The sequence below is a fragment of the Cryptotermes secundus genome, unplaced genomic scaffold (genome assembly GCF_002891405.2).
Source record: "Cryptotermes secundus unplaced genomic scaffold, Csec_1.0 scaffold235, whole genome shotgun sequence".
NCBI lineage: Eukaryota > Metazoa > Arthropoda > Insecta > Blattodea > Kalotermitidae > Cryptotermes > Cryptotermes secundus.
The window spans coordinates 175,390-191,314 of record NW_019723301.1 but is presented as its reverse complement, the minus strand read 5'-3'; the positions used below and the strand labels follow the sequence as shown (position 1 = coordinate 191,314).

Here is a 15,925-nt window from a genome sequence, read left to right as displayed (position 1 = left end):
GTAGGTTAAACTGTGGAAAAGGACATAAAGACCGTTCAATAATGCTGTCTACAGCGTTATTGTAATAACTTCATTTTATATTTCCTCAGCACGCTGTTGACCCCGATATGCCAGACGACTGTCATTCTAATCAATTTATAGATCAGGTACACACAAAGGGTAATCCATGTAATAAAGCTCATCTTATTACTAGTTCAAATATCAACGGAACTAAAATCAATCCACATTACTGGAAATTTAATTTTCGATAAAATATGTGTCAAATTTACCCTACTGACTCACTGCAGATACCGAGGAAATATGTTTGAATATAAGCGAAGGCCAGAAACAAATTAATTGTTTTCTAGTATTCCACAGTGCAGGAGAATGTGATATGTAATCACTTGGTCAAGAAATACCATGTTTTAAGCAACATAAAGTGCTTTAGTGTTATCACAAATGTGCATAGCTGTAAAGTTATTTTGATCCAGTTTCATGACAACTAATAGCATAACTAAGATTTTTAAGGTGATGTGTTGTTAACACCACAACCAATATCAGATCTGGAAGACCACCCCTTGTCGGGAATCAGAGACATCTTATCCAACAATCAGCAAAATTGAATCCTTCTACAACTTAAATAGTTCTTAAGGTTTAAAGAACGTAACTATAGAACAAAACTTCAAGTTATACAATTAAATATCCCTTAGCGTATACAAGTCCCCCCCCCTTCCTTCAAAGCAACTCCAATTTGAACTTCAACTTAAAAAGTAGCACTGAATAATGGTTTTAGGATCCGTATGAACCAACGGTTAAGGTTAAAATAATGTTTTATAACATGAGTAAACATACAGACACATATAATCACGAAAAATGTGGTGTGCTTTAAAAAGAATTTATGTTAACATAGCAAGGAAGCGAACCCTTATACTACGTTGTCTACAAAAACAAGACCAGCCTTTGTAACTTAATAAACTTGTAATATAACTCTCTGTTATTCTGCTTTTTCTATATTTGTCATTTCCGTCACAGCCGCTCTATACCCCTATTACTCTTAAGAGCATAACGTATATTGGTAAGATGTATAAATTTATTTGCATGATATGAGAGCAAGTATATCCATTATTGCAATCTGTACGGAGCATGGAAATCTCACAGAATGGATGACGCTTACCGAGGTGGACTGCTGAAGAATTCACGTTACCAACCTCGCTCGGAGATTTTGATGTCTTTATTACTGGCTGGTAGAGAAAGCAGGCCGACCTGTTCCTCTCGAAACTTTCCCACTTCGTTATCACAGAACACAGAGAATACGCACATAACATAAACGTCAAGAATGAAATTTAATTTAAAAATGTAGGTGTGATGTATGGTAATTACACTATCAAAGGCTATCAGCGTTGATAAGACACGTTTTGTAGTATTCTTCAGTTGCAGATAGAATCTAGGAAAGACACGACAAGACTGTGGACCAATCCACCATTTTATTTGTATCCCTATAATGGACTAAGACAAATTTCACTTGCGAGAAAACCGTTTCGTAGGTGAGAGCTCCAGGCCGGTAATAGAAGGTCTGTGAACTAACGTCAGGGGCATCGTGTTTGCAATTACTAACTACTTCATTATGCGTCCTGAATGGCGAAGTAATAGCCAGAAATGGCATATGATTATTGTAAATATGGAAAAATAAAGGGCGATAGTGGTGATTTCATTGTTAAACGGCCTTACTCTGGTTCGCATCTCTGTTGTTCATTCTTTTCTGACTGACCTATTATCCCGTGATGTTCTGCAACAGCTGAGTCGTGCAATGGGTTGATTTCCTAATTAAGGAATATAACTATGTATAAAATATACATCACCTCAAAAATAATTCCGATGGAGAACATTTCGTAAGGTTTAATTCGAAAGGATATGACCACAGTGAAGTAAGAATAATGGGAATTTTTGGAAAAACAATTTCATATTTTGGGACACATCCATGAAGAAATATTTCTGCCTACAATGTTTTAAAATTTCCCTTTCTAAGAAAGTGACTAATCAAATTTACAAATTAAAATTTCTATGAGTTGTAATTCAGCCACACATCAATTTATATTCCCGCAATTTCCAGTAATTAAAGCACTGAAAAGAGTAACTTAAAGCGTTTCTTTGATTACTTTTCAACACATAAGCATTTACAAAAAAAAAATGTTTATTTTCATTCACAATCTCCTCTTTATCGAACGTCATTTCGGCCTATTTTCGAATAAAATTACGTATTCACAAACATAATTAATATGTCATACCGTTGCCACTTTCTTCTTTATTACAACGTAAAAATCTATGTTCATTCCGTCGGGATTGTTATCCCTGAAATGCAATGGAGGTCAGCCTGTTCTCTTGTCAGCCATATTGTAACCAGGCTCTCTAAGCGTGCTAGTTCTAAAATAAAAGAGCGCTGTGTAACATTAGGAAGATTTTAGAAATTGAAATAAGTTCAGAAAATACAGAATTATTAATGTTATATTTTAGCGTCCTGTTGCACTGATTTATGTCCATGATTTATTCTGACCGCCTTACAGTGCATACATTTATTCACCTTACTCTTCTCTCTTGCACTACATGTTTCAGCACAAAAGTGCCATCTTCAGGTGCTTTTCGATGTACGTCGAACTACTCCATCGCATGCCCTGTTGTCTTTATACTAAAATAACTAAAATATATATTCGTCATATATATTGATAAATTTTAAATATTAAAACTGTTCAGAATTTGTCATCCTTATGTCGTATCTCAATACGCGAGTCACGCCTATCTTATTCTATCGGAGTATTCTCCCTACTTTCATGTGTGTATTGTGCTTTGTGTTGTGTCTTGCTCCTATGACTGCGCGTATTGAGATACGACATAAGGATGACAAATCCTGACCTGTTTCAATATTTTTAATATTTAAAATTTATCAATATATATGACGAATATATATTTTAGTATAAAGACAACAGGGCATGCAATGAAGTAGTTCGACCTACATCGAAAAGCACCTGAAGATGGCACTTTAGTGCTGAAACATGTGGTGCAAGGGAGAAGAGTAAGGTGAATAAATGTATGCACTGTAAGACGGTTAGAATAAATCATGGACAGAATTATTATCCTTGAAATTTCATCAAAGTTAGACCATGTCTTCTCTACCCTCATTGGTAATATCCGTGTGTTACGCTTGTCAGATGACGGCAGATATGGTAGTCAAACCACGTCAGTGACATCTCCCTCAAGAAGTTGCTAAAATCAATATCCGCCATAAGGAAACGAAACTTGTACTAACCTAGATGCATAAGGTATCAGTTCTCCAACGTGTATAAGGAATCATGTGCGTTGCATGCATTTTGGAATACTGATTACATCTGTAAATAACACGAATTGACGCAGAAGAGCGAGATAGGAAAACTCTCCTTTTTCGGATGTGTGACAGCAACAGTGGTCGCTTAGCAACCTGAAAGAAAACTTTTACGTCATCGTGAAGAATTAAATGAAGACGTTTTTGTTGCATAGGGGAGAAATAAAACAAGTTGTGTATGACGTAAATCGAAATGTACTGAAACAAGAACAGAGACAGAGAGTTAGTAAGGGAAGAAAAACTACCTCTGCCTGCAATTTATAATGAAAATGCTGTAAAAACGTGAAACAAGATAGCTGGCTATCAATTCTCTTTTAATTCTTTCGTTAACTCACAGCTCATTTCGATTTTCAGTTCTGTGTAGATTAAATTATGAAATATGTTGAAAGACGGTGTGCTTTATTTACCATTATCTCTTGCGATGTTTCCGCCCTTCAAAACTACTTCAGCCAGCACATTGAGCCACATACAGAACTGCTACTTCGGGTATACATGATCCCTCTTCCGCCGTGTATTCATGACATTTCAGGACACAGCCTAGTAGCTGAGATCAGCACTACTCAATAACTGCGATAAGAAGGAATTCAGTTTTAGCCTACAACTCTTACCTTATAAAAATGAAATTAATTCTTTTTTAATTCGCTTAGTAGGTGGTGGAGTCCAGCTGGCTCAACTCGGCACGACGGCCACTGATTGGCCTATTGTACCTGCCCCGGATGATTATGATGAAGAATTTGGTGGAATGAAGATTGGCAGGGGAAACCGAAGTACACAAAGGAAACCCGCCCCAGCTCCACTTTGTCCACCACAAATCCCACTTGACCAGACCTGGGATCGAATCTGGGCCGCCGTGGTGAGAAGCCAGCGACTAACCGCTTTACATGAATGCGTGCGTCCTTCGTACTTTTGGAACCAATATGCCAGTCTTTATTATACTTGTTAGTGAAGGTCACCCCGACTTCATAACGTTAATTCCTTAAGAAAGTTACCAAAATGTTGGAAGTGTGCAATACCTGCGCCGTTTAGTGCAGAATATTGAAATACTGTGTGGTCGTAGATTCCTCGAAAATTATGCACCATGCATTTAAGAAAATTTTGCTTCAGAATATAAAACAACACGAAGAACGGGAAAAAATCTGTGCTATTTTCCCGTTCTTCCAAAATAGTTTGGCTTCTTAGCGTGATGAAGTTCGAAACTACTTCTAAAATAATGGACGAAATTTTTATGTTTTTATAGGTCAAAAGCATTACGTTAAGAATTTTCAAGCACGCCTAATAGGAATCCAGACTGAGCAAATCATTCAGTGATAAAACTTGTATAATTATAATTGTACAATTTATATCTGTAATTATTTTACAGCTTCCTGCAGCCTCTTTCTTCCAGAAGCAAATGCATAAAACGGTGAAGTTCTTCTTGTGATTTATGTCTAATATTGAGAAGGTAATCCTTACGCAATTGCGATATTAATTAATCATTGTTCTGATTGCCCCAAGACGTTGCTTCCTAACATGAAAAATAAAAACTGGAAAATACATCCCTGCGGTGATATTAAAAAGCCACTATTCATTTACGCATGGCATTCACATGCTCTCTACGAGTAGACGTATGCAATATGTCGTACATCGAGAGAACATGAACAGGATGGCAGGGCGCTAGGAGGCGGTTATACAGCATTTACTATGACGTTCACTTCTTGCGTTACCATGTTACGGCCTCCCTGGAAATGAGATCATTTTATGCAAGTATTTATGCACTTAAGCAGAGCGGATGTCGACACGAATTAATGTGCATAATATTTAGAAGAATGCTAATATTCTTGTAAGAGAAACGTCATTAATTACCAATGGAGCTGAGCCCTTCTTGAGGAGCCTCAAATTCTGCAGCTACTCAAGAATTTCACAGCATTTTATGGAACCCGAAGGTTCATTAGCGTGTTCACAAGAGCCCTCCACTGTTCCCTATCCTGAGCCAGATCAATCCAATTCATCCCATCCCATCCTATCTATCTTAAGATGCATTTAATATTGTCCACTCACATACGCCTTGGTCTTCCCAGTGGTCTCTTTCCTTCTGGCTTTCCCGCCAATAGCCTATATGCATTCATCTTCTCCCCATTCATGCTACATGCCCTGCCAACCTCATCCTCCTTGACTTGAAGAGAATCGTCATATAAAGTTTAATTATAATTTGTTAAAGGTATTAATACTACATAGACCTCTTTAAAACAGTCCTCCGAGTGGATCAAAACCTATCTTTAGTAACACTCGAATTAAAGTTCTGACATGTTAAATTTTATGTCTATGCATGAATTATACGGACTAGTACAAAAAGCGGCACTTACAACGAATTTAAGTAAGTAAAACTTCTCCGTAGTAACAAATATAAAATATAAGTTACGTCCATGATTTATTTAAACCGTCTTGTAGTGCATACACTCATTTATCTCCTTCTCTCCCTCGCACGAGGGAGAGAGAGAGAGGGAGAGGGAGAGAAGGAGATAAATGAGTGTATGCACTACAAGACGGTTTAAATAAATCATGGACTTAAATCAGTGCAACAGGACGCTAAAATATAACATTATAAGTTACGTATATTAAAATTTATCAAAATCTGTGAAGATACGAGGGTAATGAATGCAAAATACATTTAGAACCTTAAATAAAGTGGCCTTCAAATGGACCAAAAAAAGGCAAAAAAAAAACACAGTGATTCCTAGCTCCACCTGCTGGGTAGTTCGGAACCTGTTACTTGCTGAGGTACATGACAAACCCGACATATGGCTTTCGATTTTTCTGAACACAACTAAAAAGCAATTTCGTTCTCCGTAATGTCTCTTAACAGGAAATTTATAGATCAGTTCCGTTCACAATTTATTCAAAGTCTAAGTCACATTGCAACTGACGGTCAATCAGTCTGTCTGTCTTGGTTTCACAATTTATCATATGTCGCACTAAGATATCTACTACCTGACATGGCGCTTGAAGTTAGGTTTATGTCGGTTGTGGTTTCGAATTTTATAATGGGAGAAGTCCCAGGTAAAGAGTACTTTTAAGATTCCACGAAAACCTGTGCGTTCGCTCCGATCAGCTTCCTGACTGTGTAAGACTTGCATTTTTCTGTTTACAATTAAACACGGTCTTGGATATCTGATTTCGTTTGGTTACTAGTGCATGCTTAATGAATGGGGAAATGACCACCCGCTGTATTGCAGAATATTTACTTTGCAGAGAGTTCAATACCCACAATTTACATTGCGTGGTGTCTAGTCGCCTTTTCATTTCCTACACAATGATAACTTTTTTTACTTGGCACTACAGCCCCAGTGGGCCTAGGCCTACCTCCATCAACTTCTCCGTTCACTTCGGTTTTTCTAGATCTTACACATTCGGTAGGACTCCTTGGGCGGGTGATAAGCTCGTCGCAAGGCCTCTACCTGTACACAAACACAGAAAAACGCACACACACAAACTAAACATCCATGCCCTGAGCGGAATTCGAACCCATGATCCTGGTTTCCAAGCGAGCGAAGACAGTACATGCCTTAGACCGCTCGGCTACCGTGACCGGCACACAATGATAATTACTAACTTCAATTTATTTATACTGCGGTCTACGATGTATGAGTGATATTCAAGATGACAGGGTTGTTGCAGTAAAGGCAGCCATTCCCGATAAGGTGGACTTTACAATTTACCTAATCCTTCTGGCCGCACTATGGCCCTGGGGTCGACTCAGCCTCTAATAGAAATGAGTACCAGGAATATTCCTGGGGGCCGGCGCGTAAGGCTGACAACCTCACCACCATCTGTGAGTCGATTGTCTAGAAAATGTGGGAGCCTCAACATCTCATAATCCTATGGGCCACCATGGTTTGTTACAGGGGTACCTTTACCTTTTTTAACTTTTATCAGAATGGAGTAGTAAATCCCTTTTTTGTAACCTTAATATTTACGTTCTCAGTTAAAATTGAGAGAATTGAAACAGGAGAACTTTCATTTCAAATAACTACACATGAGTCATATAAATGGGAAAGAGGGGTAAGTGGTGTTCGGTGTAAAGATGTAACAAAGTTTTAGTCAGGAATTAAAGTGAAGTTTTTGTGTAATTTTGTTCTTTCTCACAAATTTTGAAAACAACTTATCGCGTTCCACAGTTCCGCTGTTCACTGCTGAGAATCATGTACAGAGTTGCGGGATGGCATGCAGTTACACAGATGTTGGTGACTATAGAGAAATCTGGTTGTAATTCCCAGCTGATAACTCGGAAAAGCTTATTCATGTACTCATCTTACATCCAGAATGACACTACTTAGGTACGATAAATATGATTAGTTGAACTAATTTATACGTCAACTGTTTCATTAAATTATATATAAATGGAATAAATACGGTCTAAATATTAATATTGTGACATGCAGACGGATTTTTAGGCAACGACTCTGTAAACACATTCCCACGGCAATGAATATACAGGCAACAATTGGATAACGTTCGTTGCTATTCAACGCCGCTGTAAATACAACAATAGCATATGAAGAAAGCAGTCTTCTGGGATTTGACACCGTGTATATGTGGTGTCAACCGACGTTTCGGAGACTGCTTTTACCGGTTCTCACGGTCTCTTCGCTTGCAGATTTCTTATATTTTTTCTTCTACCCTGAAGATGGAGGCGATACGTTTCTCCGAAACGTCGGTTGACACCACATATACACGGTGCCAAATCCCAGAAGACTGCTTTCTTCATAGTCACCGCCGTGAAAGCCTCAAATCTTACAACAATAGCATTTGTGAAATATGTAATATGTGAAAAGAAGTCTTTATTTGTGCAGTTATAAATCCGTTGCCAGGAAACGACCAGTGAAAACTGTGAAGACTTGGCGTATCCTAGTGATCTGTGAAGTGGGTAGATTAACGATAGCGCTTTAAGATTATGTGATTACGAGTGACTGTAAAAGGTGTTAATAAATCCAATCATCCAATCTGACCCTTTTATTCTTAGTCACGTGGGTATAAACACGTGACAATAAGCCGTGTCACTAACAAAAGAACAACGTGTTTTTTGCGCCCTATAAACAAAGAGGATTCTGATTGTGCCACTTGTTTCACATGATTAAACAAAATTAGTGGAGCTACAGTAAGAATGAAAGGACTGTTTTGTTCTTGTATTTCAAGCAGAGGACACACAGAGAAGATATATTTCACACTTCGACATAAAATGCAATATCCATTAAATCGCGTTACAGTCGGTATTTATTAGTGTCATACTGAGAACCTTCATAAGACTAAAAAACTACAGAGCTGATAGTGATATTAAATACTGTAAACTGTGACCAAAATTCCACGTATTGTAGATCGGAAATCAAATTTTGATAACATTTTCACACCTTACCAATTCGGGAGTTTTCTTATATGATAGAATCACAAAAGCAAATAAGTAAAGAATTTCTTAAGTATTTTTTATTCTTTTATTGCTAGTGGGGTGGGGACTAAGTCCCTTGTACTGCGGGCAATTCTGGCCTATTATACCAGCCCCAGATGATAGGTGAGGGTGATTGTGGAGCAGTTGGTGGAATGAAGATTGGCAGGGGAAACCGAAGTACTCGGAGAAAACCTGCCCCAGCGCCATTTTGTCCACCACAAATCCCACTTGACAAGACCCGAGATCGAACCTTGCCCGCCGCGGTGGGAAGCCAGTGACTAACCGCTTGAGCTATGGAAGTAAGTAATATAAAATACAGGGTATTTTTTTAACAAGAATACAATATTCGGGGTGTTCATAATATCATGTATCAGAGGGTCAGGATCATTTTGGTGAAATGTTTCCAACACCGGATTCTGATTTTAATAAACGAGAACCCATCGAAATTGACGTTAACAACGCCGTGCATTAGAGGGATATGGTAATTTAGGCGAAACGTTCCTAACATTGGGTTACGGTATAAAAACATCACCCTGTAGAAGTCGGTACGTGCAGGAGAATATCTTCTCATTTTCTTGCAATATCAGACAGTAGAAGACATGATTTATTAAGAGCTTAACACCCTTCGCATGCAATACATGGGAGCCATGTCCATGACATTCTGACCTTTAGAAAAGGTCACTCGGCTGAACCCTGAAATTATCTTAAAATCTCTCGTATCATATTAGCTACTGCACATTTCGTATTTTGCCTCCTACTGCACGTCCAATTTATTCTGGTCACATTTAATGCTGTGCCTATTTGAATTCACAACGATGAGTATGAATTCTGGAACTTTCCTGAAATGCTACCGTTACTTAATAGTTTCAGTTATGACAGTACGTTTTTCTATGTAAGCAGTGCAAATTTTTTTTTATTGCTAGTGTGGTGGGCCAAAGTCCCTTGTACTGCGGCCACTTCTGGCCTATTGTATCAGCCCCAGATGATAGGTGAGGGTGATTGTGGAGCAATTGGTGGAATGGAGATTGGCAGGGGAAACCGAAGTACTCGGAGAAAACGCGCCCCAGCGCCACTTTGTCCACCACAAATCCCACTTGACCAGACCCGGGATCGAACCGGGGCCGCCGCGGTGGGAAGCCAGCGACTAACCGCTTGGGCTATCGCGCGGCCCCCTAAAGGCTTATACTAGTGGCAGAGATGGGAGGATAAAGTGGAATAGTTCCAACCATGACAATTTTAATAGCTGTTGTTAATTGTATTGTTCAGGAACTCAGACATTCAGTCACCAATTATAAGCACTTTAATTTGGATAGGAAAACAGAATCTTCTTAACTACAGCTTAACGACAGCTCAAAAATATATGATCAGAATATAAAATAACTCCAACCTGAAGGAATAATAGAATTTTCAAATTTATGTAAAAAACGAATGCCAAACGCAGGACAGCAATTATGCGACAGAGCGAAGGAAGGTGACAGATGGCAGACGATCCCACTAGCTGAATCAGAGTGTGAATTGCAAATCATGACACACCAACTAAATATAAAAATAAATAACTACAAATGTGAATGGTCTGCTACCAAAACTAAACCTACAGAAATGTCCATTCAGTATCGTTCAGTGTAGTGTACATATATACATACAGATATACATATGGCCATGGAAGAAAAATCAGAATATAAGTATTAAAAGTCTGATCTTACATCATAGAAGTTACTTGGAAATAAAATTAAATTTACAATCCTATAAAGAATAAATTATGTTATTAGGGTAAATTTCTGTATACAAATGTTGTGAGAAATAAAATAAAACAAACGCAGTTTTTAATAACCAGTAAAAGACTGGTATTGAGAGGAAAGGGCACTGAAGACTGGAAACAGGACAAAAGAACGGGACTTGATATTTTCACAGCGTTGAAAAACTGGATTTTAGTCTTATGGGTTAGAAGTGCAGAGTAGCGCCGTGGGTAGTTACGAATGTTTAGTACGAACGTACTGCACCCAGCTTTAGGCTAAACCTTTACTTGATATTGCCAAGGCATGGCGAGTCTTCGGGTTTCGGTTGGCAGAAATAGCCTCCATACATGGTGGGTAGCGAATACGCTGAATAAGCAAACGCAGACAACATACAGAAGTTGGTTCTCGAGCTTGGGTGCTGGCAGCTCCACAAGGTGAGAAATAACAGGCTACATGAAATATTACACTGGACCTCACTATCTGCTTCTCAAACACGACGCTGTCCAAAGTTTGATTAGATACCCGACGACAGACTTGCACTAGAGAGACTGAAAGCATCTAGCATTACCAGCTGAAGGCCGTGCTATAGCTCAGGTGGTTAGTCGCTGGCTTCCCACAGCGGGGGCCCGAATTCGAGCCCGGGGTCCGGTCATGCAGGATTTGTGGTGGACAAGGTGGCACTGGTGCAGGTTTTCTCCAAGTACTTCGGTTTCCCCTGCCAATTCGCACTCCACCGATTGCTCCACAATCTTCGTCACCCATCATCTGGAACTGGTACAATAGGCCAAAGAGTGGCCGCAGTACTAAGTGGACTCAGTCTCACCCCCATTAAAAATAATGATAATGGGGCACGCGGTAGCGTACATGCTAGAAGGTCGCGGGTTCAAATCCCGATGTGGTCATTGGATTTTTTCAATTGATCTAATCCTTCCAGCCGCACTATGGCCCTGGGGTTAATAATAATAATAATAATAACAATAATACCAGCAGAACTGAAGACCACAAAAAAATCCGGCTACAATACGTATAGAATGAAGTCGAAGAGTATGTTAATCAAACAAACGAACTCCGTGGTTTTTAGTCCGCAAGCGAACTACAGCGAACGAGCGACTGCCGATTGTCGGCGAAGTCAGTGCCAAATTCAACCGAAAGGGGGTGTTGCGTGGTCAGTGCAACGAATCCCCACGGCCGTTAATCTCGGTTTTTTTGACCGGAGCCGCTACTTTTCCATTGAAGTATCTCCTCAATTATCCTCACAAGGCTCAGTGAACCCCGTTCCAGCCCCACTACTTCTCAGAAAATCTGCTAGCGCCGGGAATCGAAACCGGACCTCTGGGTCTGTAGCCAGGAACTCTGACCCCAGACTACAGAGGCGGTCATAGTATGTTAATAGAGACTGCAATACAAACCCATGGACTTAAACAGATCTTGTACACCCCAAGAAATGATGTGGAGACCATCTATAATTAATTAATCTCAATTCCAGTTTTATTTGAATGGGAGGTGTTAACAAAACTGTCTCGCGTACCAGTTGTCCGCCAACATTGAGTCAGGTAAAAGGCGCATTCGACTCAAAGTCTTCATGCTCTAACTAATCCCTTATCTCCACAGACACTGTTGCTTCTACACCGTTACTGATAACTGAATGGGCCGGTCTTCTAAGGGTTGCAGTCTGTACTAATCCCAATTAAAACATGCCTGTTATAATTTGGCTGATATTACAGAATTCTTTCCAACCTGTATATTGGATTAAATTCTGTCTCAATTACCACAGTGCGCCCCCTCTTCAAAAGCTGTATTTCCATCACCTCAAACCACTTGCGGTCAAATAACTTTCAGAATTATACATAGAGGTGGGCATAACTATGTATTTCAACATATAAACACACATAAACCACTACAGGGATGTCTCAAGACAGGATGAAATTGATGTTGTAAGTGACTTATATTATCCCATTCGAAAGAAACGACCTTCTACACCACACAGTGAAAAAATATAACAGTCTTTTCTTCTATTCAAAATTGGCTCCTCCGTCGTATAAGTTTTAACTGCTAAAGATATTTCATGATAAGATCCATTTCAAATGACTAGTGTGGAAAAAAAATTACACAATTCATTTTTAAGTTATGCAAAATTTTATGTTTATATTGGACGACCGTGAATATTACCGTTTGAAGATGAAACATGTTGGACTTCCCAATTGTTGTATTTAATATAATGTAAACAGTACACCTGCAATAATAAATAATCTTGTGCAAAAAAATCATTACTTTTGTGTTTAAGAAATTTCATGTAAATTACAAGATAAAGGTAAAGTGTTCCCTATATTTAACTAATGGAGCACAATGACATGAAGACGTATGGGGAGTGGAAGTATAGCTCCACAATTCTTTACCTCAGCACTAGGTGTGTAAATGGTCAACTTGAGGTTCCAACAGCTATACCCCTTAGAAGAGAGCACTCTGTACCCAACGGATGGGAGGTCGGGTGGGCCCAGAGCCGGTCTGGTGGCTACGGAGAAGAGAACGTATTACCCCTGCCGGAAATCGAACCCCGCCCATTCAGCAAGTAGCTCTTCGCTATACAGACTGACCTATTCATTTCATCTTTGTTTATATAGATGCCTAACAGTGAAGCATAGAACAGTCCATATTCATCAGTTATTCTAATCTGTCTTTATTCACAGCTGCAGATTTCTGAATTCATGTACCTTACTGTAATTGGTTTTGAAGCTCATGCCTTCGTAATTCTATAGACGTAAAGTATCACAATTGCATCGCGCTGCAATTCAGGCAGCTTTCTATGAGTGACCACATGTACACAATCTGATGATTTGAAAACACGAAACATTACATAACCACAGTGTAGCACAAATTTAGGTATAAAAGGCGCTAGAAAATGTTTCCTATAGGAGCCAGAAAACGTGGATGCACAGGAGCAAGTTATTATGTGTTCCCTTTTGACAGTAAAGCACAGCAAACTCAGAGAGACTTACATGTTAACATCCTCCAACAAGTAGCGTCCCAGCGTCACAGTGTCCGCCACCAACACACGGCTTATCGCCTGCAACTGCAGTAAGTTATATTCTCTTGCACCTGGCAGTGGTCACCATATCTGTCGGACTGAGAGGCAGGTTCTTGATCTACACATTACACTTCAAGAATTGGATTTAAACTTGCTGAATAAACTCCAGAGAGTGCTGTATCGCGTTCTGTGTCGAAACTGTTTTTTCACTGAACAGCGTTAAAACCATATAGAGTGCAACATACCCTGTTCTGTTCCCGAGTCAAATATCGATTTATTATCGATCCTTCTGCACGTCTCTTCTTCTTCTTCTTTCAAATCTAGAACTAAATAAGTAACGAAATATTCTCCCCCTTGTTCTCGAATCTGATATCGATTTGCTATAGACTTTTCTGTACACCTCTTCTTCTTCTTCTTTCAATTCGAGGATTTGATACTGTAATATCGTTTTGAAACTGCTTTCTCCATTTACTCCTGGGTGTTTCCAAATATAGCTCTCCTTAGCAATGCCACAAATACTCTAATTTTAGTAATCCACGAGCTTCCAACTTGTTTGTCGGTACGCGTTGTTTCCAGTTAAATTGATTCTTCTTTAATTTTTCTGCCATATTCTTAGCTTGCAATAAATCTCGTGTTTTTTTTTTATTTTATATTCTGTCTCGCAAAGGTACTCGTAGCAATATATATATATATATCATTCTTCTTTCTCTCTTCCTCATAACCTAAGTCTGTACTTTAATGTGTTACAAGGGTCCTTCAAGTGCAACAAGTTTAATATGAGTAAAAGAAATTGCCTTCACATATTTCGGCCATTACGTGCCACCACCAGAAGGCAAAGACAACACTACAAAGATTTTCTTTACCTGTGTTATGAACACAGGTTGTCATAAGGGGATTTCAAAATTAAAAATCGTGACTAGCTTAAAATATTAATGTAATTAAAATAAGATATATTTTTAAATAATTAGTCGGTATCAGTTAAAAGTAATAAAAATACATTATACATAAATTTAACCACAACTTCATTCTTATACTGTTTACGTGAATATTTTGTGTGGTTGACCGTATATTCGTCTGTGCGACACTATGTGTGTGCGTTCCGGTGAATTGTGTCTTGGTGTGCGGGAAGTGCCATGGTGGACGAGACCTCGACTTGTCCTGCACACGGTCACTTCCTTAACACGCAGGTGCTGCACAAGCCAGCTTTAACACACATGAAACAGGACTATTCACTAAGGATATCAGTGAATCCAACAAACCCATCCCCCCTCCATACGAAAAATAGTGTCGATAAGAACTCAGGCGAATCGTGAAGTGAACAAAGTGTATTATGACATGGTTACAAGGTCCATTACGAGGCAACGGCTAACTGAACAAGTACGGTTAGGCGACAGATACACACGCAACAATAGAGGAAATGTTTGAAGCGGTGTTTTCTATAAGGTCTGTACCGAGGTTATACAGCGAAAGCCTCCGAGACAGAACCGGAGGCCGGGAGTTGCGGTTGACAGAGATCCGTGAGGGAGTCGGCCGGCCAGCGAGGACAGGAGCCGTTGCGCACGGAAGCAGTAGAGGGAATCCGCATTATCAAAAGCCACTGCCAAGCAACGGGTACGTGAAGGTATAGCGAATTGAGAAAAATTAACGTGTGCTGTAGTGATTTGATAAGAGCGTCGATTAGCGATAGCGTTGTAATTATGTACAGTTGCGAGTTCTAAGTTTTCAATAAATCCAATTACCAGTCCAAACCCCATGCCTAGTCACTAACACGTGACAGTATTCAGTGACGCACATTCACATAAAGCACTCAATATCTAAAACTTTAGTAAAATAAATGCGATATTAACCAAGAGATAAAAAAACAACCCATTATGGAATATAAAAATGTACATATAGCTTATAACACACCGGTGGATCCACTGGGTTTATATGGAAGATTTAAGCTAATTACATGATAGAATAATTGTAACTACATACAAGACCGGAAGGTGGCACACATATGCCAAAACATGTCGCCCTAGACAACAAAGACCACCTGCTAGAAGTAATGTTATATTGAATAATAAATATTAACTGTAGTGCTACGGAAATGTCTTCGATGTCCGATGGTTGGCAATTTTTATTACTGCGCTAACATTTATACAAAAGGACTAAGAAAACTCAGATGAACCTGAGCCAGAATATCTGAAAATCATGCTGAATATTAAAACAGGATTCCATAGACTACGAAGCAGGAATATCACTTGTTTGATTGTTTTTTTTTAACACAGAATAGCCGAATATTTTGATTGTGTACTCGTGATCCGAAGGTAGAAAATGTTCCTGTTCTTGAGGTTGTCACTTCTCTCCTTCAGCTCAAGCAAATGATCACAATTTCGTTCCGAATAATGAGA

The 15,925-nt window shown here is 39.1% G+C and overlaps 1 long non-coding RNA gene across 1 annotated transcript in view; it reads right to left on the bottom strand.

Annotated features, from left to right (window-relative positions):
• LOC111861704 overlaps positions 1–13,639 on the bottom strand; it is a 341,697-nt gene extending 328,058 nt beyond the window's left edge. The window contains exon 1 of the long non-coding RNA XR_002842294.2: positions 13,504–13,639. This is a non-coding gene — a long non-coding RNA (uncharacterized LOC111861704). The remainder of the gene's footprint in view (positions 1–13,503) is intronic.
• Between the last annotated feature and the right edge of the window lie 2,286 nt (positions 13,640–15,925).